This window comes from Protopterus annectens, chromosome 9.part0, assembly GCF_019279795.1.
Source record: "Protopterus annectens isolate FY-2018-M chromosome 9.part0, PAN1.0, whole genome shotgun sequence".
Lineage (NCBI taxonomy): Eukaryota > Metazoa > Chordata > Ceratodontiformes > Protopteridae > Protopterus > Protopterus annectens.
The window spans coordinates 776,004,165-776,029,856 of record NC_056743.1 but is presented as its reverse complement, the minus strand read 5'-3'; positions in this window follow the sequence as shown (position 1 = coordinate 776,029,856).

The following is a 25,692-nucleotide window of genomic DNA, read 5'->3' as shown; positions in this document are numbered from 1 at the left end:
TCAACCAACACAGCAACTTCAGAGTTCAAAATCACAGGAAATATTTTAAAACAACATTGCAGGACAGTCTCAAATAAATGCAGAAAACATCTAAACTAATTTATTATATTCTGTCTATACCTAAGGGAGATACTATGCCCTAAATCTTACTTACAGACAGGCAAATGTAGTTGGTGATGATGAGTGGATGTTCTTGCTAGGTCCAAGACAAAATGCAAAATGCACAGTCTCTCTCTAAGAGAGTTCTTAAATTAGTATCACATTTTACTGCTGGGTTAGCCTGGATGACATCACTTTTTGTCACCTGACTTCAGTTCCCAGGCTAAAACAGAAACTAATAAAATTGTAACATCTCTGTGTGAGAAATACATATTTGTCAGATGTTTGCTCAGAACTGTGCAGCTGCTAGGAAGTCATAAATCAATGAAATCCTTTACATTTTAAACCTAGTAATTACTTTTTTCAAGACAATAGAAAACCTTCTAGTGTTAGACATTGTGTCTGCTTCTCCACTGAAACTGAGAGATAACATCTCTTGTTTATGGCACAATCGTAACACACTTAACTAAGTTAATCTTCTATACCTCAACAGAATATGCTGTGGTTACATTCTTGAAGCTCAGTACATAATATATAGTTCTGTATAAATCATATCAATATTCACAAATGACAGAATTATTTACAAAATTCCTGATAGCTCAGCTGGCAGCATCACAAAGCATATATAATTTTATCATAGAAAGCATAAAGTTTAATTGGTGAACAGGTCCATTGTTTCACTTAAAAAAGGTCATACTTTGTTTTGCATAGTTCTAAGACACATCATGAAAATAATTATTTTAATCAGTCTAACTGCTAATGGTCAAATTTCACATGTCACATCATCCAGGTTGCAAGGTAAAATACACACAAATATTCTGACAAAATTATTTAAATGCAAATAGGAAATACAAATGAAACATTAAATATTTTTGGAAATATACTTCAGAAATGTGTTAGCTCTCGGACTGACTCAAACTATCTGACAAGTACTTTCCAAAGTTGAATTTCCTGACAGAAACCGTTATTTCCTGACTGTCAGGAAATCTATACTTCAAAGAACTGGTTCTGCCTCATACCAGTGTCTGCAGCAGTAGGAAGATGACTTTTTTATGTATGAGATTTTCGTAAACTGAGGCACAAATGCCTTCATACATTACATTTTTTCACTTCTATTGCTTTACTACCCCCTTGATTTGCTATATTGTAACACTTAATGAAAAACACAATCCTTGAGTGTGACAAATCAATAGTTCAGTGTGTATGACCAGCACTACATTCTATACAACTGTTGTAGTTACAGAAAATACAAATTACAAGTGGATCACGATACAAAAAATGTGGCCAACTATTAGGGTTGCTGACTTCTTAGATGCCCAAAGGGGCATAAGATAAACTATGCCATCATCAAATGAAAAATAATTATCTTTATCTTACTGCCATGATAAAGACTCTGTGATGTGCAGTGTTGGTTGTTTATACTACATTACATGCTAGTAAGAAAGAGAGAATGGTGTAAACCCTATCATCTATATGCACTGATACTGTTTCTGTTCCTCTCTGCTAATAAAGGCAGTGGAAAATAGTTTTACAAGACTCTGCTCCTTCTTTTAAATATAGCAGCTGCTGACCTGCTAACATCAGCAGGACTGATTGCTTGTGTAAGACTGTGGGCAAAACCTGACAAGTAAATCTACACATTTCCCTGTCTGTGATATATCATGTAGGCATGAACAAATTCCTCTGCAAGAGTAATGGAGAAGTTAAGCATAAAAACAAGGGGGGTAGGCTTTCCCTTTATTTGACTTAAACACAAGGAAATGAAAGCTTTATGAAGTGCAGGTACATTTCTGGTACTGATAGAATTCTGGAACTATGTTGTAGGGAGAAACAAATCCTAAGGGTTGAGGTAAAATGTAGAGAGGTTGGATTTTTCCTTTAAAGACTATATCAAAAGAATCTGCAAAGAACTAAAAGCTACTATCAGGAGCAGCAAAACTAAACATGAACTGAAACCAGTGTCTAAAGTCAAGGAGAATTGTAATTTCTTTGTGTATTTTATTTATTTATTTATCCTTTGTTAGCCAGGTTTGCCCCACTAGGCTAGTAGCTTCTTTTCAGGAGAGACCCAAAGTGTTATTTATACTACTAGGAGAAATTTGTCCAATGCATCATGCAGCTTCCACTAAGAAACAACACAGAGTAGTGTTCTGAACTAATCCAAAATGTTATCACCCACTCAGACTTAAAGGACTTTGCAAATATCCTTGCAAATAGGTTTAGTGCAAACTTTATTTAGGAAACAGTCACTGGAATTCCAAAAATCCTTGAGATCCTAACACAATCTAAGATTTTAAAGTTATGTTTCCTAATTGTACTCTCAAAAGTCACTTCAGCAGCACCAAAAAAGATACTATGTGCCTAGTAGGTAGTGCCAAACATGTCCTTGTGGAATCCCTTCTAAAATTCTTTAATTTAAACTTAACCACAGGTATATCCCCGAAGTATGAAGAATTGCTATTGTTATGCTTTTCGTCACCATAGACACCAATTATGTCTTTCCCTGATTGGTGAATAAAGGCAAGGCCCACTCTCCCTCCCATCTAAGGCTATTAGCGGTTAGACCTGGACACTCCCCCCACCTGGGGCATAAATGCAGCTCCATCCTCGCTGCATTTCAGCACTGAGCAGCACTTGGAAAGTACTCCTGGTTAGACTCTGAATAAAGATTTTCAATGAAGACCGATCCTCCGCATCATCTTTTCTAAGCAAGCTATGTTAATAAAATCCTAGAGCTTTAAGAAACGCTTTTTTCCTGATTAAAACTTTTTCCTAGATCATTCAGCAACAATACAACTGCAGTTGGGCAAGAGGCCCGCAAACTCATGGACAAAGCTTCAGCAGAGACTGGCCTCAACCCTGGACTGGTGTAATTAATGATAACTAGGGGCATGTGAAGATTTAACCGATTAACTTTACTTGGATAACATGGAAACATGTTTTTTTATTTCTAATTATACTTTTATAACCTCCATTTTCTGTCTTTTAACCTAACTAAATAATATCCATGCTGCAACATCTGAACTACCCCCCATTTGGAGGGTGGAGTATTTTTTAAGTCTGATTTTGGTTTCACCCTACCTAGCTGGGTAGGGCTGTACTCATGTAAGTCAGGACACTGCTTTGTGTCTTTAAATCACCATAGATCCTGTGAACTACAGACCTATCCATCTAGTCTAATCTGCAAGGCTATACAGCTCATTATAGCTCAACAAATAAACTGTGATACATCATATAACTTGACCTTTAACAATCTGGATTTGTCAAAGGGAAATCATGTCTACTCAACATACTAAATGTTGATAGGGACATGGAGACTATGAATAATGATCACTCAGTCTACACAGCTTGTCTAGCCCTAATACATTTGACATCATTCCCCATTCTGGTATTGTAAATACCTAAGAAACCTAAATATGCACTTGTACATGGTAAGGTGGATTGAACATTTGCTAAAAGATAGAACCCACATAGTTAAAGTGATAGATGCCACCTTACAATGCAAGGAAGTAATGAGTGTAAGCCCTCAGGAATCAGTGTTGTGAATCCTCCTATTTGACAGATACTTCACTGACTACCAAACAGCAAATCCAGATATATGGCTAATGAGGTTTGTTGACTACAAGTTGGGTGTTACTGTTAGATCTTTCCTTGACATAATGACTTTACAACAGGGTCTAACATTCGCTAACCAACTGGGTGCTGAAAACGCACTAAAATTAAATGCAAAAAAGTGTTGCATTGCTGAATCTGGCAAACAATTCACCATAACTTACAACAAACTGACATGGTAATTAGGGGTCTTGCCACTAGGTTTGACAACTCTCTGTCTTTGAACCATAGCTGTAGTAGTCAGGAAATCTTTCTGTTTAATATAACCAAAGGCATTTAATTCTAGTCAAAAGAAGTTATTGTTCCACTGTGCCCTTCTTTTACTTAGACCAGTAATAGAGTAGAATGCCCCCATTGGTATGTATCTGTCCAGTTGTATTGCCCAGATAGGGTCCAGTAATTTTTGCCCAAGAGACTTACTGGTCTAAAAGCCCTGAGCTACCAACAGATGCTTAAAGTTCTATCTTTACACTCAGTTTCTCACACACATTTATGTGGAGCTCCGTGTCTTACATACTGTTCCATCAAAGACCAAACCTTCATTAATCTCTTACATTTCCTCAAGACAAACAGCTCCACTAAAACTACATCTAAGGATTTGAATCCTCACCAACATATAAACAAAACACACTGGATGGACAGTTTTATTACACAGTGTTTACGTTATCTCTGGAATAAACTTTCCTTATTTGTTAAACAGGTGACAAACTTGTGTCTATCAAGATTAACCTTGATCACTGAATTGGCATCTGCAAATTCATCCTGGTTCTGACTTACTTAACCATAGTACCTTCCACTTCTAGGATGGTAATCAGCAAGCTGTACATGACTTACTTGCCTTGTAATTCCTATAATCCTATGATCCCGTGATCTGTTTATTTTGGCGTGACAGGAGGCCTAAATACATGCTGCCCCTCCCTCCCTCCCTCCCTCCAGAGAGTAAATAAATGAAAAGTAGACAAAAGGTTGCTTGGATTTTTGGTCAATAATGTTTTTAGCGAAAAAGCTCTTTACCTAATGTGAATGATCTTTAGCTGTGAAATGGTATTGTACCTACAATGCTGGACCTTCATCTCAGAAAAGACCAAATGTTAAAAAGGGCATTCAGTTGAAATGAAAATGTTATTGCATAGAAATAATAATAATAATAATAACAATAATAAAAGTAAATATTGATGCTTGTAGCCTGCTGATGCCAGTAGTCTTGAAAAATGCCAGCTGTCATTTTAACAATGACAGTTTATTGTGCTCTAGTCAGGAATTTTTCGACATGTATGTGGATATAGAATATATGCAGGTATCAAAAGTCTTATGTGATATTTTGAAGTAACAAGGATCGTACCTATAGAAAATAGAGGTCTAGAAGGTGAGTACCATTGTAGTAAAAAAAATTCAGGAATAGACATTTTTCAGTTTAGTTTAGTACATTATGGGCAAGTTTTAGTTGTGAGAAGCTGAGGTAATTTGAGAGGTTAAGAGTTTAATATTTGAGAGCTAAACAGTGGGGAGTTGAATTGGACATCATTATAGCAAAGTTTGACATTTTTGTTATAATACTGATTTATTTTTATTTCTGATGAGTAGGGGCACTGATTAATCTTGAATTTGGACTGTCTCAAAATAAAAAAATAAAAAAACGGGATTTTCATGGAGTTTGTCATTTTAGGTCTGTGACCTAATTCATCATACAGTGTATCTTACCTCATATTTATTATTTATAATATTGTCAGCTTGCATCACTGAGTGTTCCATGCCTAAAGTTTGTTTTAATTTTCAGTATATATCTATATATATATATATATATATATATATATATATATATTGAGGGAGAAGAATCACATTTTAAAAATCACTTATATAATTCACAAATTTTATCTCATGAAAATGGAATTTCATTTTAATGAAATCGAATATCATCATTCCTGCTGATGTGTTAATACAGTAAACTCTCAGTTAACCGGAACTGAAGCAACAAGAAAAAAAAAAAAAGAAATACAGTACAATTTTCATGTGTTGCACTTTCTGTTACCGCCCCTGCATAAACATACCTTACGTTTTTAGAGTTTTAAAAAGGAAGATATGAATAAATTCCCTCTCTTCCCAACTTAAGAACAAGTCAAATCAAACAAATAGTATAGGGTATAGGATTAGTCAGGCCTATTTTTAATAGTAACAGTCAAGCAACCAGAAACTAAAGTTATCTGGCATCTACCAATCCCCATGGGTGCCGGTTAACTGAGAGTTTACAGTATTTGTAAGAATAAGTGAAGCAAAAAGTAGACTAGGTTGGTGAAAGGATGTTTACAACTATGTTCTGTGAGAAAATGAGAGACTGTGTAAAGGAGTTCTAGTTTGGGGTGTTTTTGTAATACCATTTTGAATGTGATTGCTAAATTGGAGTTGGTCATCAGGTATAACACCTAATAGTTTGGGAGACTACTTCCAGACGAATATTTTGAGGGGAAAGTGTTGTAAAGATGGACTCGCTATGCATATATGACTTTCTTCTTCTTTTTTGTTTACCACTGCCAAATTGTTGGTGTGAATATTAGGATATTAGGTGTCAACAAAGGCATGTTCACTTACTAGTTGTATATTGATAAGCACAATGAGAGACATTTGACAAGCAGCTTAGGATTCTAAGCATGCAGAGGAAGAAATAAAAGGCCACATATGCCTTGGGGAGAGCAAGGAACTTGATGTCAATAACATGCCTTTTTAGGTGAAAATTATGTTATAAAAATAGAAAGTCGGGGAAAAAGCTCAGAAGGGGATTTAGGACTGATGTTAACAACTATATCACTGAAAGAGTGGTGACCTTATATAGGAGGCTGTCATCAGATGATTTAAATTTAAAAATAATATGGCAAAAGATACAGACTCATGAGCCTGGGTCAAGGAAATTTAACATGGGTTTGTATCTCTTTCCTGTCAGCAAAGTTTGCTTACAGTCACCTAAAGATTGTGTTTATTGGCCTGTATTTTTTCCAGTGAACTAGGATACTCCACAGCTGAACTGTGATATCATATGATACACCTGGATGAAGCAAAGATTTGCCAAGTCTTATAACAATCTCTGATAAAGAAAACTTAAACAAGTTCTCTCACGAGCCTACTTTTTTCCTTGATGCAAAAACACTCCTTTTTTGCTGTTTTAATTTTATTAAGCTTCCTCCATACTCATTCTGTTTCACAGTTTTTGGCTGTGATTATGCCAAGTCTTAGTCTAAACCTACATATATAACTAGTCTGAAAGTTACTTATCTTACTTGTGCAGCACTAAAACAAGTTGATTACTCAACAGGGATCACCTCATACACATGATTAACTGTCAAATGCATATTCTAAAATGTTTTCCCTGAGATGGTGTTGGGATGCAATATTATGTAGTTGCTAGATTACAAACCGAACCACAACTTTTATCACAAAAATTGCTTTCCTTTCTGCTGCCATTACTGCTGGATGAACCCCCAACCTAAACACTTAAACACTGTCTGGGGAGCAGAAACTTAGCACATAAAGCTTGGCAGAGTCACACACAAGACAGTGCTCATTCTTGCACTCACACACTTACACACACACACACACACACACACACACACACACACACACACACACACACACACACACACATGCATGCAAATGTGTATATGTACCCGGATAACACTATGAAGCTACAATAAGCAATTTCCAGAAAAATCAGAAAAATTCAAGCTGTGAGGCTTTTGGGGCAGACATCCATTTATATAAATCTTTCTCCTGTAAATTGATTTTATATTGATAATTCCAGAGCTCTTTGTTTTATTTCTCTAAAGCAGAAACATGGTCTGCTGAGGAAGAACTGAAAAAAAGATGTGAGGTAAAATTCTTTAAAGCATTTAATTAATGTTGACAGTTGCTACTGAATTAGAAGTTTACGAACTAATATCAGTTGTACCTAATTGAAACCCCACATTAAATTTATTTACAGGGTAGCTGTGGATACAAGACGAAATAAATAAGTCATATGGGTCAACAGGTAGGTCGTGTCATTATTGTTTGCTTAACAGCAGAAAAGAGCAGAGGACTGGATATGGACAACTATCAGTCTGATTAACTGAAGACCGTTTAAGAGTCATAGACAAGGAATAGAGTAAATTGGCGCAATATTTAGAAATAGAAGCTTATACTTTTTGCCATAAGTTTTGTAATGTTATAATAAAATCCTCCGCGTAGGAAATTTTAGCAAAATAATAAGTCTTAAAACTTTTTTTTAGCAGTTTGGCAAGTTTCCATTTCTAAGTTGCAGTATTCCTATTTATAATCATTTGTGATGGCCCTACCCTAGGTCAGTAATCCAGCAGCCTCAATCCTTACAACTGACACTGGTGAGGGATGTTCAGTTGGAACAAAAACAAATACACACAGTATTTCCAAATGCAGCTGTCTGCACCAAGCACAATTTCCCTTAAGAGTGCACGGGGAACACACTCTTGTCCTGAGGTTTGATTTCCTCTCTCTCTCTCTCACCAGGCCCCAAATAAGACTCCACACTGACCACAGCTGTAGAGTTGAGTCCTCAGCAGAGTGTTCCAATCCAAGTCCTGTACCATCCTTTCTGTGAAAACAGTGCTCTGTGTCCCTGCTCCAAGTAGCTGCCCACTCCCACACACACACTTTGAGATTTGATTTACACACACACACACACACACACACACCTGGGAAAGGCTGGCACAGATTTACCAACTATGTCTCCTCTAACCAGACTATAAGGTACAGACTGCCACCAGAGCACTTCAGGATCTTACAAGGGAACCCAATTATACTGAGTGAAATTAATACTAATACAAATTGTAAGTTTGACCAATGCAGCAAAGCTTTCAGGAGTGGCCACAGTGTCATCAAATAAATATAAGTATGCTCAAAGGTTAAAATATTCTAAAAAAGACCAGACACAATGAAAAATTTAAAAATATTTAATATTAATAAAAGAACACAAATATACTAAATATATATTTACAATAAACGCCAAAGTTTCACTCACAAGAAATATTAAAAATAACACAGATGGAAAGGTTCACACAGATACAGAAAACAATATTTAACTAATCTCACTATATTTTCCTGACTGACTAAATAATTACTGTTCCCTAGTTGACTTACTAGAGCAAGGCATGGTGAAGTGGGTGAATGGTTTTGTCGGTTCCAATAATAGACTTCCCTGAGACTGCTGTCTCATCTAGTATTAAAACATTATTTCAGTGCTGGATTACAGAATGACCCCTTTTACTAGAAACTGGGCCAGAATCTTGCACATAGTGTTACCATACACACACATAGAGCTTTGCGAAGATGTGTTAGAGCATCTGGAATATATAAAACCATTTCAAAAACTTCCACCCTTCCAGGGTAGCAATTAGTTCACCCCTAAGGACAATACAGTAGGATTCCTAGTCCTGGTTTTCACAGACATTCTGTCTCTGGCTGCAGTCAGAACTGTAAGACACAATCTTTATGGCCTAAACTAGGTAATTTAATTTGAGACTATTTTTCAAAGTTAGCTGGACTGAGATTAATGTCTTTTCTTCCAGTATCCTCTGTTACAATATATTAATTTCAACAGTTACAACATAGTCTGACATACAGGTGTATTTCTTTTCTGTTCAGTAGAACCCACTGTTGGTACATTTTTAACACAGACATCTGTACAAATCAGTTTGATATACAAATGACATATAATTCTTTACAAAACTCCAGCTAGCTATGCTAGCATATGTTACACATCCACTGCCCTACTTCTTCTGGCATAGCTGGCAATACCTCACATCATCACACCATTACATTGTAACTAGTTGTATGCCTTAAACACAAGGGGTGCTAGAAATTAGATTTGTTTCATCTATATGTACCCATAAATAGGAGCTCTTAGCACAAAAAGCAGAGAAAATAAAATAGTCTGCGGTAAGGACACACACAACATGTATCTGGTAAAAGTGTATCAATGCAAACACCCACAGAAGAAATCTCACATTAATAATCAAACACTATTATACAGAAAATGAAGACTTTTTATTTTAATAAAGGGAAAAACGTAGGCTGGTAGGAAGTCCCTTTTTGGTGTTTTATCAAAATTTTTATTAGACCTTAGTTACAGTTTTATCATTCATTCCCACATGATACTGGCATTCAGTGTAACATAATTAAAATACCCTAGTAACACATCCTGTAGTGCTATAAGTGACTGCTGGAAATTATTGTAACTGATTTTATTTATTTATCTATCTATCTATCTATCTATCTATCTATCTATTTATTTATTTATTTATTTGTGCAGGAAAGAGCCACATGTTGACAAAACAGTATTTCACCCACCTAAATGTCAGTCGTCTGAGGATTGCAGCTAGCTGAATGCTTAGCAAAGGGACACTTAACAGAGAGTGCCTAGATAGGGTTAACATGTGCCAATTGATCAGGTAGGCAAACACACAGCAATCCTTTTCCTGAAAGGCTTTAGCCACAATGACCAACTCATTTGTGGATAATCCAGGTATTGAAGAAAGCCCAGATAGAAACATTTTGTACTGGAAATGATGTCCACTCACAGTGAAGCAGGAGAAATATCTTGCTTGGACCCCAAACTCTGATATGTCAGAAGGCATTTATCAAATCATCATTTCTAGCTATGCCATTCTAGCATCCTGTGGTAGAAATAAAATTCCATTGACAATCACTTTTGGAAATTGACAAATCAGATGAACTGATCTAAATAGCTGAGGCCATCATCAGACAGACACTATCCATCCCCTTTAAAACCAAGAAGAGGAAGAAATAAAACACTTAATCCTATTATAAATGAGGAGCAGCCTCTATGCTTCTTTTGACAGTAGTCTGAGCCTTCCAATTGCTCTGTTTAAATGGTTTGGTGTTTTAGTATAGCAATTTCTTGGGGAGGACTAAAGTTAACATAACTCTTTCTAGGGGAAGACCTAAGAGCTCTCTGATATGACTGAATGTAAACATTTTCAGTGATGGTTCTCTATTCCACAGCAAACTCAGAGATGTCCCTATAGTCAGCTCTAGACTATAGTCAGTACTGTTGCCGCTGATCCATAGGACATTAGCATTTCAAGTGACTTGGCCAGCACTGGAGGGGACAAGATTGTGTGGACACCCGAGACCCTTCCTCAGTTTGCTGGGAGGCTTCTATCTCCTTTATGGTTGGATAGGTTTGAAAGAGGAACAGGAGTGTAGAGCATGGGAATCATAGAGGTCCATCTCAGTGGTAAGGGCTTGCTTCTTCCTTACGAGGCCATCTTTCAGGTCTTGAGAGGTAAACCTTACTAAAGAGCAAGGCTCCCTTAACCTAAGCACCCAGAAAGTTTTTGCTGAGCTTCAGTTCCTTTTTGAAAAAAGATTGTCTCTGTTATGCCTTTTTGGACTGGCACATATATAATCATTCAGCCCTGACCCTAACATCAGTAGAATAAAAATGACAGTAGGCTATATACTAGTGGAAGTTAAAGATATAACCTTAATTGCGATATTTTTGAGTAATGACCCATGAAGGTTTTTAGACCCACAGAATGAATGAATGGAATATCTGATGCAGAGGGAATCTATGGAGGCATTCAAGAATGCATGAGACATAGTGAGGAAGAGGGTGAGGGGGACAGAAGAATGGATGGAAGGTAGAATATTAAAATTAAATGGACTTGAAGGACAGTCTAGATAGACATATTGTCCCATCTGTTTTAAGGAAATATAATGTAAGGAAGTCTGCACACTTTTCCTAGTCCTAATTTCTAGGCGGGACTAGAATTTGGTCAGGTAAGAGTAGATGTTAAAGCCCATAAGACCCACTGAGGCAGTAGAGTACAGTAGCTTTACATACCTGGCCAGAGCTTTTAGAGCTTTGGATTCTTTGTCTAGCAGCAAAATTACTAAATGTTATGGTTTCTTGGACTATTTTTGTATTGTTGAGATTGGATATTGCTTGGCTCAAGTTTGCCTAGTAATGGATTTGCTCTATTCAACCAGGGCCTTGTAAAAAAGTTGTTTGTCTTCTTGGGTCTAATGGAGCAGAGTCAGCATGCTTCCCGGCTGCCAAAACAGCATCCTTGATCAAAAGCTACATGGGTGGTGTGACTCAGAGTACATCCTTCTACTGCTTTTTTAGACATATATTCAAGCATTTCAGTGTGGAAGGAATGGGGATTCAAAGTAGTTACACAGAGGACGACATGAGCATCAAAGACTCTTGACAAAGTAGTGAGCTGGAGTGAGGTAAGTACTCATTCTGCATGCCTGTCTTAGAGAATATGGCCTCTAATCTTCATTCTCTTCATATCAGCCCGAGGTGGGTGGAGTTCTACTCTCTCTACTAGCTTCATGTGTGAGCTTGCATATGGACCTCTATAAGGGTTCGGGTGATATGCTTGCACACTGGCTGTCAAATAAGAGGATGCCAGCACTAGGGAATATGCTTACCAGTGGAGGCTCGCAGAAAAAGGAGGTATGCACCAGACTTGGAGCTGGCATTAACCATATCCCCTAAGGATGTAGTCATGTACCTTTGAAACAGGCTTCCAAAGGACATCAAACATTTGCTGCAGTAATAAACCATATTGTGGACTGATTTGATGACACCTCTCATTCTGGGCTAATATACCCTGCTGTGTATGCAGAAAGACTCATAGAATACAGATCTTGGTCCTGAGTACCTTTGACCCTCATCTAGGAGATTCCATAAACCCCTCACGTGGATAAGGGCAGCTGATATCAAACTATGGCTGATCAAGTGGAGCATGGTATCTACACCCTGGGACAGAGACCCAGGAGGTGGGGCACAACTCTTCTGGGTCCTTCATCATCCAGCAAAGCAGAAAAAAAAGCATTGCCTGAAGGCCTCTCTTGTTGAAGAAAAATTCAGTATCAGCAGGACCCAGAGAATCATTTCAACAACAGACTCTCCTCCATAAGTGTTAAGCTTTGCCTATCCTCCAAGTTTCGGTTCTCATTATAGAGCAATCATTAGGGCCTGGGGCTGAGGATGGAAAACTGCTACTGAACACCGTTCAGAAATGTTATCCTTATGGGGGTGGGATAGACCTGGCCTTTCTTTCTCTCTCTCTGATAACTGTGTTTTAAATGGTATATTGGACAAGGAAAAGGGAAAGTAAAATCTAGAATACAGGAGCTCATTAGGGAAGTTAGAAAAGACCACCCTATTAACAGTGCTGCTATGCATGTTAAGTAAGCACATGAGGGTGATGTTAACACACTCAGATTTTTGGTGTTGGGAACAATACAGATGCCAAAAGGCAGTAACAGATGTTTCAATTAAATAAGCTCATTTTGAAATTTACTGCTTTCTTCCAGTAGGTTTAAACTTTGATATTAATTGGGCATGTTTGTTATGAGAATATATACTCAGCACTGGCAATGCTTTTCTATGTTTGTCTGTTTTAATGTTTAAACATTTGCTGATGTTTTATTACTACTTGATTCAATAATTGTTTCATTTTGATTTCATATTAACAAAAGTTGCAAGTGGTGACTGGAAACTATTTGTCTTCCTGTGAAGGTATCTGCCAAAAGACTAAGAAGAATGTTAATATGATTTGTCCATTGTCTGGCTTGTTGGTATCATGTTAATAAAATGACAGTCTAATGCAATCTCAGTTATGTATTCTCTGTCGCACAGTAATGTCACATTTCTGTCACAGATACTTGAACTTCTCCATTTTGCCTTTATGTGCCACAGATGCAATTATTTTGCAAAACAGTGCCAACCTTTCACTTGTATATATCTTTAATGTCACTTTTGACTCATATATTTTTCTATATGGAAATAAATCCTCATATTCTTGTATAGAAATCATAGCTAAAGTTATGTCTGTATTCAACACATTATTAAGATTTACTCACAATTCTGACATGCTCTAAATAATTAATTTGCCTGCTTGGTTCATACCATCAAAGTCAATAAATAAATACATCAAAATTTAAGCATATGAGATTTGGGAGACATAAACTGAAAGGTTAATATATAATACAACAAACAGTTATTGAAACTGTAGATTCATTTAAGGACCTGGGTATCTCCAGCTTTGAGTTTTTCTAATAATATCAACCAATTGGTTAATGATAGTTATAGAACTATAGGTCGTATAAAAAAAGATTTATAAACTCTAGGAAAACAGAAATGATGAAGTCCTTGTTTTTTTGTTACATTAGACCCAAACTTGAGTATGGAATAACAATAATGAAACCCTATAAGAAAACAAGCATGAGTAAACTGGAAAGAGTACAGTGGAAATACAACAAGGGAATCCATGGATGTGAAAATTTAAGTTATTATGAAAGACTGAAATATGTGAACTTGTATAATGTCTCATAAATATTTAAGAGGAGACCTCATTCAGGTATATAGGGCATTTAAAGCCAACTACCTCAAGGAACGTTTGGGATTTTCTAAAAGCAGTAGAGAGTCATCAGCCCACCTATGTAGAAGATTTTAAAGGAATGAGAAGTGTATTAATTGGTTCTCTGAGAGAGCAGCTGATGCATGGAATAGACTACCAAATTACATTAGAGCAAGCATTAGTTTATTAATTTTTTTTGTATATTGGCAGGCTAGAAAGGCATTAATGCCTGTGCTTGAAAATATTTGTGTGTGTGTGAGTGTGTTTGTGTGTGTGTATGTGTGTGAGTGTGTACGTGTGTGTGTGTGTATGTGATGTGTGTTTATCTGTCTATGTGTATTATTCAATTAATTTGCGTCCTGGTACTGTTATATGAAAACTATATTATGCTGGTTTCATAGATAGAAGTGGCTCAACTAACTTCATCACAATTTTATTGCTATTGTCATCAGTGCACTTTTATCACCTAATATTGATGAATACGGAGTCAAAAATGTGCTTCAAAACATCATTACTGAGTAAATACTTATATGCAATGGCATGCCCAGCCACTGCATACATATACATAGACAGATACACAGATGAATGTGCATGCACGTGCATACACACAAACACACATTCTGTGCATATACACCAGTGACTTGCATATTTTTTTCCTAATAATGGCAGTTTTTATGCTTTGTCTTACAGTAGACTTTAATGGTCTAATCACAGTTGATTTGGCAAAAAAAAAAAAAAAACAGAATCATTTGGTTTGACTCAGTAGACTGTGTGCAAAATCTATTACAGTTTATTCTTTATCTTGATCCACTGTGATATCAAAAATACACTAACAGTAAATATGCCTTTGTGACTGGCTACTGTCCCAAGTTTCTGAAAAAAATGTTAGACATGCATGTATATATATATATATATATATATATATATATATGTGTGTGTGTGTGTGTGTGTGTGTACATATCATTTTTTGAAGAACATCACTGAAAAGTCTCTTTCCTTTTCAAAAGCAAACTACATTTTTATTTGAATTTCTTCATCTTACCATGTACCCAAAATATTTTAAATGTAAGCACCTGGGCACTTTTAGCTGCCTTTTAAACCCAGATGTATTATCATGCACTGTTTTCTCCACAGATGCATTGGCAGTCTTCATTTGCAACATGCCTGCAATAAAGATTTCTAGTAAAGCCAGTTTGAATAACCACTCTCCTTTCTCATTCAGTTTTCATTGCCAGATCAACATACACAATGATGTATCTCTAGCTAATTCATTATTATTGATGTTTATTTCTTATTAATTGTGTTCTACTAAAATAAGCTTTCAAATAGTAGAACCTACTAAACTGGCAACTTTAGGTTCAGCAAAAAAAACCTGCTGGACAATGTCTGGGTCAACTTATCACACGCGGTCAGCGCTAGTAATGAGGCCAGATTAGGACTGCTAATCTATATTCCTGAACTGCCTAGAAGTCAGTCACAGCAATCTTTTCATCTCCAGAGCATTTAACATTTCAAAATAATTTCTCACAGGACAGCTACAGTTCTTATTTAGCCCAAAGAAGAAAATACTCACAGACACCGTATATGGCCCCACAATAGCATACTGAACAACTGCTTAACCCCTTGGTTAGTATTGCTCCTGCACAATTCCCTGAAATGAAATTAATTATATGAGGAGCTACTTCCAGCTTAATTGCGAGATGGAGCATGTGATCAGATAGCTACTGTATGTGAATTTTAATAATACACTTTCTACTTTTTAAGTTTTGTTGAGCACCATCTTACTATAATTATACAGTACCAATATTTAAATAGCTTGAACATTTTTATGTAGGAAAAGGAGAAAAACATTTGCTAAATCACAGTGCTGCCCCCTTGCCCCCAGTGCACATAACGATTCTGCTACTGATTCACCTGCTACACTCCCGTCACCCATACTTAACATCCAATGCAACAGAACTACCTATTTTTCAGTCATAACACATTATGACCAACTTGTTCATTCTTTATGCACCGAGAAACAGATTTAATATTTATGATTGATGGCTAAAGAAATAAAAAAAGAATTATTGTTTGTTTATGAAGTGTATAGGAATTAGACATAACCCTATTTAGCTCAGTTATCCACCCTTACCATGCTGTGAATAGCCAATTAGCATGACACTTAGGTGCAAAACACACAAGGATGTTTTTCCACCCCTAAGGATTTCGCTACATCTAAATCCTGAGTGCTAGGGAGCATATTACTTGTGTCAGCACTTGAACTTCAGGCCTCAGCCTATGTGTAGTAACAAAAATATTGCCATGCTTGGTGAAGTATCCATTTTTTTAAACTTCTGATGTAATGACAGGACAGTAAAGATATATTCTGGATTTGGGTTGCATTCTTCCACTCCAAGGAGAAGATGTACTGGTGGGGACTGTCAATACAAGGCTATTGTTCTGAAACAGCTTGGTATTTTCTATTATGTTTTTGAACAGTACATCTGGATATTCAGTTTGTAAAGCATACTTATATTGTGCTTTTAGATGCAGAGGTAATAGAACAGTTGCACGTTAATGTCAGGGTCCCAAAACAAAATTCCAATAACTCTTTCTCTTTTTTCTGTAATAACAATTCCAGTGCTAGAAAAAAATCACTTTCACAGGCAAATAAATAATGTCTTTAGTTCTTATGTTATTAAAGCAAAATATATTTATGATTTTATGGGTTACGTATATTCCCATTGTGAGAAAAACTGAAAATGTAAATGCTTGTTGTGAGTTTACTCTAAAGGCAATTTCATTATGGTAGATGTGAAATTACATAACCAAAAGCCAGAACTTGGGCTGTGAATTCAAAGTCGCTCTAAAATACATCAAACACAAATTTTAGCTCACTTTATACATACATGCTATTTCAGTGGAATAACCCTGTTCTGAGAGGGTGCACCACCTTTGAGTTTGAAGAACTCACACATATAACAGCCACAGTAATATACTTCATACTGTTGCTCTCAGAGACATACACTGACTCCCCCTTACAAGACATGTCAATGATTATTTATCAGTGATCACTTAACTTCTCTGTGACTTCATATATAGCCTACACAAAAGGTTGACCATGACTTGTGCATGTCTGATACAGAAATGCATTTTAAATGTTTGCTGTCAGACACATACACTGCCGCAACAAGCTTTATCAGTGATTACACAACATTGTCATGTAAATTCCCTGTGCTTTCACAAACAGCATGCCTTCTCATCCTACTTTTTCAAAACATAGTTACCTTCAGTGTACACCTCTAAAGTTTGATGTTGAGGAAAGTGAATGAAAATAATGACCACAGTAATGTATTTCAACTTGTTGCTCATAAGGCACATATTTTAACCTCCAACAAGCCATAGCAATATCAGTAATTTAACAGTGACTGTGTATTTGTCCTGTGTTTTCATATTAGATTGTGAGGAAGGTGAAAGAATAAATGACTAGAGTATTCCATTTCAACTTGCTGTTACAGGCTCACATCACCACAACAAATACTGCTGTGTATAATATATACCATTGCATCTGCCCATTGATCCTATCTTCTTTTCTGCTAGGAATTAAAATGTGCCTGCAAAAGATGTCCACTGCTGCCTGATCACAGCATTTTTTCTGTTTCAAAGCAATGATCCTTATAGCACTATTACTTTCTGGATGTGGTCAAGCCCACAAGCCAGAGTTTAAACCCATCATTTCAATTTACAGCCAGTACAAGAGAACTTAGCCCACCAAGCTAGTAGAAAAAACTTCTGTGTTTTCACCCTAGATACTACAAATTATGGGATACTGCATCCCATAATCTCTATCTCTGAGAAGAATACCCTGAAGTTACTCTAACAGCTTGCTTGGCCACAGAGAAGCCTTTGCCAGGTATGACTGGGGTCTACAGGTATAAAGATGCATAATGATATCTTGTGAATTGAGTGTGAAAAAAAATAAGCAATACAAATATTTATATGGAAACTGCACCTTAAATGTTAGTTAATTAGCATTTTTCACTAGTGATCAACATTTAATTAATTTGTATACTGTTACAAAAACAGACCTAAAACATGAAACCTGATTGGCAAAACTGATTCATTTTTAAAGTGGTTTTCAAATATCATTGCCATCTCAAACATACCCCTTTAGCTACAAAATGACCATGCTGATATTACAAGACTGGTGATAAATTTTCAAAAATGCATGTAAAACGTACGGACAGGACAGTACAGATTGCAGAAGCCCCTTAACCATCCATGTAGATTAGTCATACTGTTTACAATTTTTTAAAATGTCCTAAATTAAAATTGTTAGTGAATCGCTCAATATCACAACTTCATTGCAACAAACAAAGCATTTACCAAGTACTACATGCATCAGTATGTTAAGTAATATGTGCACATACAGTATATCACCAAGAAATCACTGCATAATTAATTCAGCACAACTTAATAAGACAAGGAATGACTGCTACCACACAATGGCGTTATTTAAAAAGTAAGACATAACTTCTTTAAATAACCCCATTATATAGTAGCAAGGCATTGAGATTTACCTTCTCTCAGTAAAGTTTATCCACTCAGGCTTCACATTTATGAAGAAATCATTATGACCATGTGTTGACCTCCATGCTTCATGCCCTGGGCAGTGATTATCACAATGATGTCTGACCTCAAACATTCTGTATGGTATGTATGGAATCCTTATCCAGAAATTGCCAGTGGTCACTTTGTATTTATATACCAAGCGGTGAAATCATACTTCAGGATGGAACTGTACAGTTACACAGTAAAAGACTTTGATCCCATAAGAGTACTGTGCAAAACATTTTGCCCAAAGTATGAAATTGTTATTTATGGCCCTTTATTGTTTTATGAATTTTCACTAATACATTTGTCATACACTTTATCTGTGGTCCAGTCCTTGTTCGTAGTGTTGTACAGCGACCAGGAAGACATACTTACTGATGGCGCAGCTGTGGTAATGTTTTCCAAACTTAGATAATCTAAGTGAAATTTGCAGTTTGATGGTAATACAGGGCATGAAAATTTTGCAGATGAGCTCCTGACGTTTTACTTTAGCACCACTTTGCTAGACTTAAGTATTTGCACATTCACAATAGGATTTCCACAGGAAAACTGGGCAAAATTATTGCTAAAAGCACTCCAGCATATTCATAACCATCCAAACTATTCAGCCATGAGTGAGACAATAACATTGTCTTACACAGCCTTGTTGCAGATTAGCATCACAAATTGCTGGTAGTTCTTGCTTACATAACACCGTTAATAAATACTGTTCCTTCTTTGAACCATTGCAAAGGGTACAGTTTTTACTCTGAGGTAGGACAGAAAATCCTCCTTCAGTCATTGAACCCTCCACTTTGGATGATGAACAGTTTCCATCAACAATAAGTCTTTCTGCACTTGCTTTTAGTCCTTTTTAATTTAATTACATTTTTTCAAACTGTGTGTGGACTAATATTGCTACATACTCAAGTGTGCCAGCTTGCACTGCATGCACATTGTTTTTACTACTGTTTTTGCTACTTTTCTGAAAAAAAAAAATTGTAAGCCTGTTTCCTATCTTTCCTGTAATTAGTGTTCCAGATTCAGATTTGCTGTATCCAGGACTATTTGTAAGCTTCTGAGCCCCCAAGCCTTTCTGTGTTGGAGGGAAGCCTTCTAGCTGATCAGTGGGAGTTGTAAGCACTAGGTAAGCTGTCTACCACATAAGGAGTGGTTCTGGCCCAGAATTTGTAGTTATTGGCCGTTTGGGTGGTCTTCCATCTCTCTCAACTTTCTGATTTAAAGGCCTGCATTTGCACTTGTTTCTGTCCTATAACTCCTGGGCCCATCTCATTTGCTCACTCAAAAAAAAAAAAAAAATAAATTATCTGCTTTTACTGTGTTTGTGTTTCTTCCTATTTTATTTTGCTTTTGCGTCATCTTAAAAGTACTCAATTGTATTTATTACTGCTTGGTGTAACTCATTCTAAGCCTTTTAGTTTAAGCACTTGGACTTCAGACCAGTTGTTTTACATTAGGAATGTTTGTGGCCTGCACTGTGGTGGCAGGACAGGTAGCTTACATCCTTCTAAGTTGGGAACTGCTGATTGAGGACTCAGTGTCTGTTATTCTAAAAGTGTATTAATTCTGGTTTAAGCACTTGGGCTTCAGGCCAGTTGTTTTACATTAAGAAGGTTTGTGGTCTGCACTGTAGTGGCAGAACAGGTAGCTTACATCCTTCTAAGTTGGGAACTGCTGATTGAGGACTCAGTGTCTGTTATTCTAAAAGTGTATTAATTCTGGTTTAAGCACTTGGGCTTCAGGCCAGTTGTTTTACATTAAGAAGGTTTGTGGTCTGCACTGTAGTGGCAGAACAGGTAGTTTACATCCTTCTAAGTTGGGAACTGCTGATTGAGGGCTCAGTGTCTGTTATTCTAAAAGTGTATTAATTCTGGTTTAAGCACTTGGGCTTCAGGCCAGTTATTTTACATTAAAAGGGTTTGTGGTCTGCACTCTTGTGGGAGGAGAGGCTGGACTCTGCCCTTCTGAGCTGGGAATTTCTGGTTAAAGGCTTATAGTGCCTGCATATCTGAAATGCTTCTTACTGAAATTGGTACACCTTGTTTGCTGTAGCATAGACTAGATCCAGGCCTGCTGAATCTAGCTTTGTTTGTATAACTTGAGCACTAATCCAGGCATTCTTTAAAGTATTCAATTGTATCTATTACTGCTTGGTAGTAACTTGATTAAAGTGTAGCTATCATTCTAAGTCTTTTGGATTAAGCACTTGGGATTCAGACCAGTTGTTTTACATTAGGAAGGTTTGTGGCCTGCACTGTGGTGGCAGGACAGGTAGCTTACATCCTTCTAAGTTGTGAACTGCTGATTGAGAGCTCAGTGTCTGTTATTCTAAAAGTGTATTAGTTCTGGTTTAAGCACTTGGCTTCAGGCCAGTTATTTTACATTAAGAAGGTTCGTGGTCTGCACTCTTGTGGGAGGAGAGACTGAACTCTGCCCTTCTGAGCTGGGCATTTCTGGTTAAAGGCTTATAGTGCCTGCATATTTGAACTGCTTTTTACTGAAATTGGTACACCTTGTTTGCTGTAGCATAGACTAGATCCAGGCCTGCTGATTCTAGCTTTATTTGTATGCTTGTTGTTTGTTTGCTTGTTATTTCCCTGAAATGCTAATTCCACCTAAAACTCAGCTTTTCAGCGCTTCTGTGGATCCCTAGTGATATCTGCATTGCTTACTGTACTTATTTCCTTGTTTCACTTGAAAGAAAGTTACTGTTTGTCATTTTTGCATTTAAGTTACCTGGCACTTGCTCACTAAAGCAATTATATAAGTCAGCACTAAAATATTAAAAGCACTACACCCTCACAAACTCCCCTTGAGAACCTCGTTCCCCATTGGCCCTATATTTTCAATTATAAAGGAATTCCCAATACTATTTTAGCATGTCCAAAGGTCAGTTGTCAATCTCCTCTCCGGTCCAGCTGATGAATATGGGAATCTTGAGGCAATGTTACAACTGCCTCATGTACACAGACAACCATCTCCTCCTCCTCCCAACAAATTCCAGCACATGTGAGAGATGCAACCATATAGCCATACTGGAGGCTACGCTCTCTCAACTCAGTACTGGCAAAACCAGTCAGGAGGAGAAGGAAACCACACTCACTACAATTCCAGTCTCACGTAGACCTACCATGACAGCAAACCAAACACATAAACACACAAAAACATACTCGGAAGCTCTAAATAAAAATCTGCCTAAGCAGCAGAGACCTCCAAAGCAGACACCCAAGCAACCGCTACCCCAAAACAAAACACGTGCAACACATAGCTCACAAAGCCAGTGTGCCGAACAGTCACAGCCCTTAAGGCTAAACAACACACCTGATACACTTGTAATAAGTGACTCTATTGTCAGGCACACTGACGTCCCGCTCACCAAGCTGAACAAGGAGAAGGTCACGCTGAGCTGCTTGTCAGGCGCTAGGATCTGCCACATAACACAAGCACTCAAGTCACTCCAAGGCAAGTACAAATATGACTCAGTCATTGTCTATGCTGGTGTGAATGACCTGAGACGTACCTCCCTGGACTACATGAAAAGAGACAGAGGAGCTCTCTGAGCATGTAGCCCAGGCCGGTATGACCCTGACCTTGAGTAGCATCTTACCCTCACCAAGAATGATGCCACAATATGAAGACAAGATGATCAATTTCAACAACTGGCTTAAGTATTGGTGTAATTCAAAGGGGATCCAATGCCTGTCAGCCTGGGATGACATGCTCGAGAAGCCACTGTACTTCGCTAGGGACGGCTCGCACCTGTCACCCCTGGGCTTTTGGATATTGGCAAAGGCTCTTGCTACCCCCATAGTGCCTTTTTTAGGCAAGGCTCAAAAGACAAACCCACCTCCATAGGTATTACAAGGGATAAGAAACTAAGAGTTATACAACTCAACGCCAGAAGTCTAAACCTCAAGATGCACACACTCGAAACTCTCTTTAGCATGGAGAACATTGATATCTGTGCAGTAACAGAAACCTGATTCAAGGCTCCCGAGAGCACCCCAGGACTACCAGGTTATACCTCATACCATGCTTTTCAGCCCCAAAACTTGGACCGAACCACAAAAGGAGGGGGAGTATCAATATTCATCAAAGATACCCACACCTCCAGGTTGGTGGCACAGCATGAAGTATCAGAGACTATCCATGTGCAACTATCAGTGGGTAAAACTGCCTTCCAGTTTATAGCCTGCTACAGACCACCCTCTCAAACCCAGGAACCCCACTCGGCCTTCCTGAGAACACTGGAAAATATGAAGGTCTCTCCAAACACCATTATATTGGGCGACTTCAGCTACCCAAACATAGACTGGGAGCATTAATCTAGCTCCAACACCCTAGCTCAAAGGTTCCTAGAATTTATAAACTCAAATGCTATGGAACAACTGGTTACCACTCCCACAAGAGGGGAAAACATACTGGACCTGATCATCACCAACATGGGGACTCTATGCTCCAGACCAGAAGTGTATCCCTCACTGGTAAGATCAGACCATAAACTAATCTCACTGGATATTCACATCCCGACTCCACCCCCTGCCCTGAAAACCACAGTGAAAACCTTCTCTAAAGCAAATTTCACACTCCTCAAAACCGAGGTGGAATCCTTCAAAGCCCCCGGGCCTGTGGAAAATATGGCCCAGACCACACAATCCTTTATAAACGCATTCTAAGAACACCTTCAGGAATGCATGGATCATGCAATCCCAAATAAAACTAAGACCCAATCCTCCAAAGGCAGACATCCTGCCTGGTGGACCCCAGCCATAAACAAATTCTACAATAGAAGGAGGAAGCTACTACATGATCAAAATCCCAAAAAGGGAAGGCATCTCTGATCAGTTAGCAAAAAACTACGGGCACTCATAAAATCGTCTAAGGCCAGCTTCGAGAGAGAAATTGCACAGGACACTAAGGATAATCACAAGGCTTTCTTTAGTTATGTTAGGAACCTGGGTGGGAATTCCCAGATATGCTCAGAATTAGTCCAAAATGACAAAAAATACACCGAACCCACAGACATTGCCAACATCCTAGCTGACAGGTTCAGCGCAAACTTCTCCCCATCTCCCCACCAAAAGGGCAAATATCTATCCCAGCAGAGTGCTGCCCCCCTGACATCTCAGATGCTCAGGTAAGAACTGCCCTCTCCAAAGCAAAAAACACAGCATCAATGGGACCAGATGGTGTCCCAGGCTGCATCCTACATGAACTCCAAGAAGAGCTAAACCAAAACATAAAGCTACTGTTCAATCTCAGCCTTATTACAGGATATGTACACAAAGAGTAGCGTACAGCAACAGTGGTCCCTCTCCACAAAGGTGGTGCCTCAATGGATCCTGGAAACTATCGCCCCATAAGCCTGACTAGCTTGGTCTGCAAAGCTATGGAAAGGATCATCATGGACCTCATAAATAAAGATATTGGGGACCTACAGACACTGGATCCTACCCAGTTCGGCTTTGTTAAGGGCAGATCCTGCCTCTTAAACCTGGTTGATTTCTTTGAAACAGTCATCAAGGCCATTGAAGAGGGGAAGGTGGTCCACACAGCTTACCTGGACCTCGAAAAAGCCTTCGATACAATACCCCACTCGGGCATTATAGATAAGCTCACCAGCTTAAATATAAACCCCTATGTCACTAGATGGGTTGCAAACTGGCTCAAGGACAGAACCCACATGGTTAGAATTGCTGGAGCCATGTCAGACTCCAAACCAGTTACAAGTGGCATCCCACAAGGCTCAGTCCTGGGACCTCTCTTGTTCGGTATATATTTCTCGGAGGTACAGGCCAACATGGAAGGACTGTGGCTGACCAAGTTCGCAGGTGACTGCAAACTGGGCGCCATAATCGACTCTCCAGCCGACACAAGCATCCTCCAAAAGGGCCTCATAGAAACAGACAACTGGTGCCAGAGCCATGGCCTCAAGCTAAACGCCAAAAAGTGTATAGTCATCCCCTTTGGCAAAAAAGAGTGCCCACAAATTACCACATAGGTGGTAATCCATTAAGTACAGATGAAGTAATTAGGGACCTGGGGACCCAAGTTGATAGCAATCTCTCATTTGACAACCACGTGGCCAAAGTGGTTAGAAAAACATTTTATATAGCCCACCTAATCATGAAGGGATTCACATCTAGATCAGGGGAGGTCATCGTGCCTCTTTACTCATCCCTCATCAGGCCCATAATTGAGTTCAATGCCCCTTTTGGGATGTACCTTACCAGACACCTGCAGCAACTGGAAAGACCCCAAAAGTACCTCACCAAGAGGATCAAAGGGCTCAAACAGATGCCATATGCTGCCCGGTTAAAGAAACTCCAGCTCTACTCAGTGGCATACCGCCTGCTCAGAGGCGATCTGTGCCTGACGTATAAAGCCATGTCCAACCTGGAATTAATGGACATGCTGCACCTCAGAAAATCCAAATCCCATCGAGCTACGCGCTCGAGAGACTTGAACCTCAACACTGAAATACATAGGACATGCTGGAGGGACAGATTCATAACCGAGAGGCTCCCTTCACTCTGGAATAAAATCCCAGTCCAGGTTAGGCAGAGTCCCTCATTGACTCTCTTCAAGAGGAATCTTGATGAGTGGATGGGAGATCGTAGGTTTACCCCGGGTATCACTTCTGTGTCACTGTTAGACAGAGGCACAGTATACTAACCTCGAAAAAGGGCATAACAAAATTAATTTAAAATGTGGCGAAAGCCAAACACACTCTGGCTAGGCTTATAAATGCCTTAGGGCAGATAGCCTAGTATGAACCTATGAACCTAATTAGCTGGCTCTTTGAAGATTATATGACCACCAGTAGCACTCTGGCATGGTCGCATGTGCCATTTGAAAAGTATTGAGTCACTTCCCAGTTATAAGTGGAGGTGATGATGAATAACTGATGACTTTCACTTGCCTCTCAGAGTTGGGTATGTTAGTACTACAGATGTGCAGTGCTGCTGTGCTGTGTTGTAGA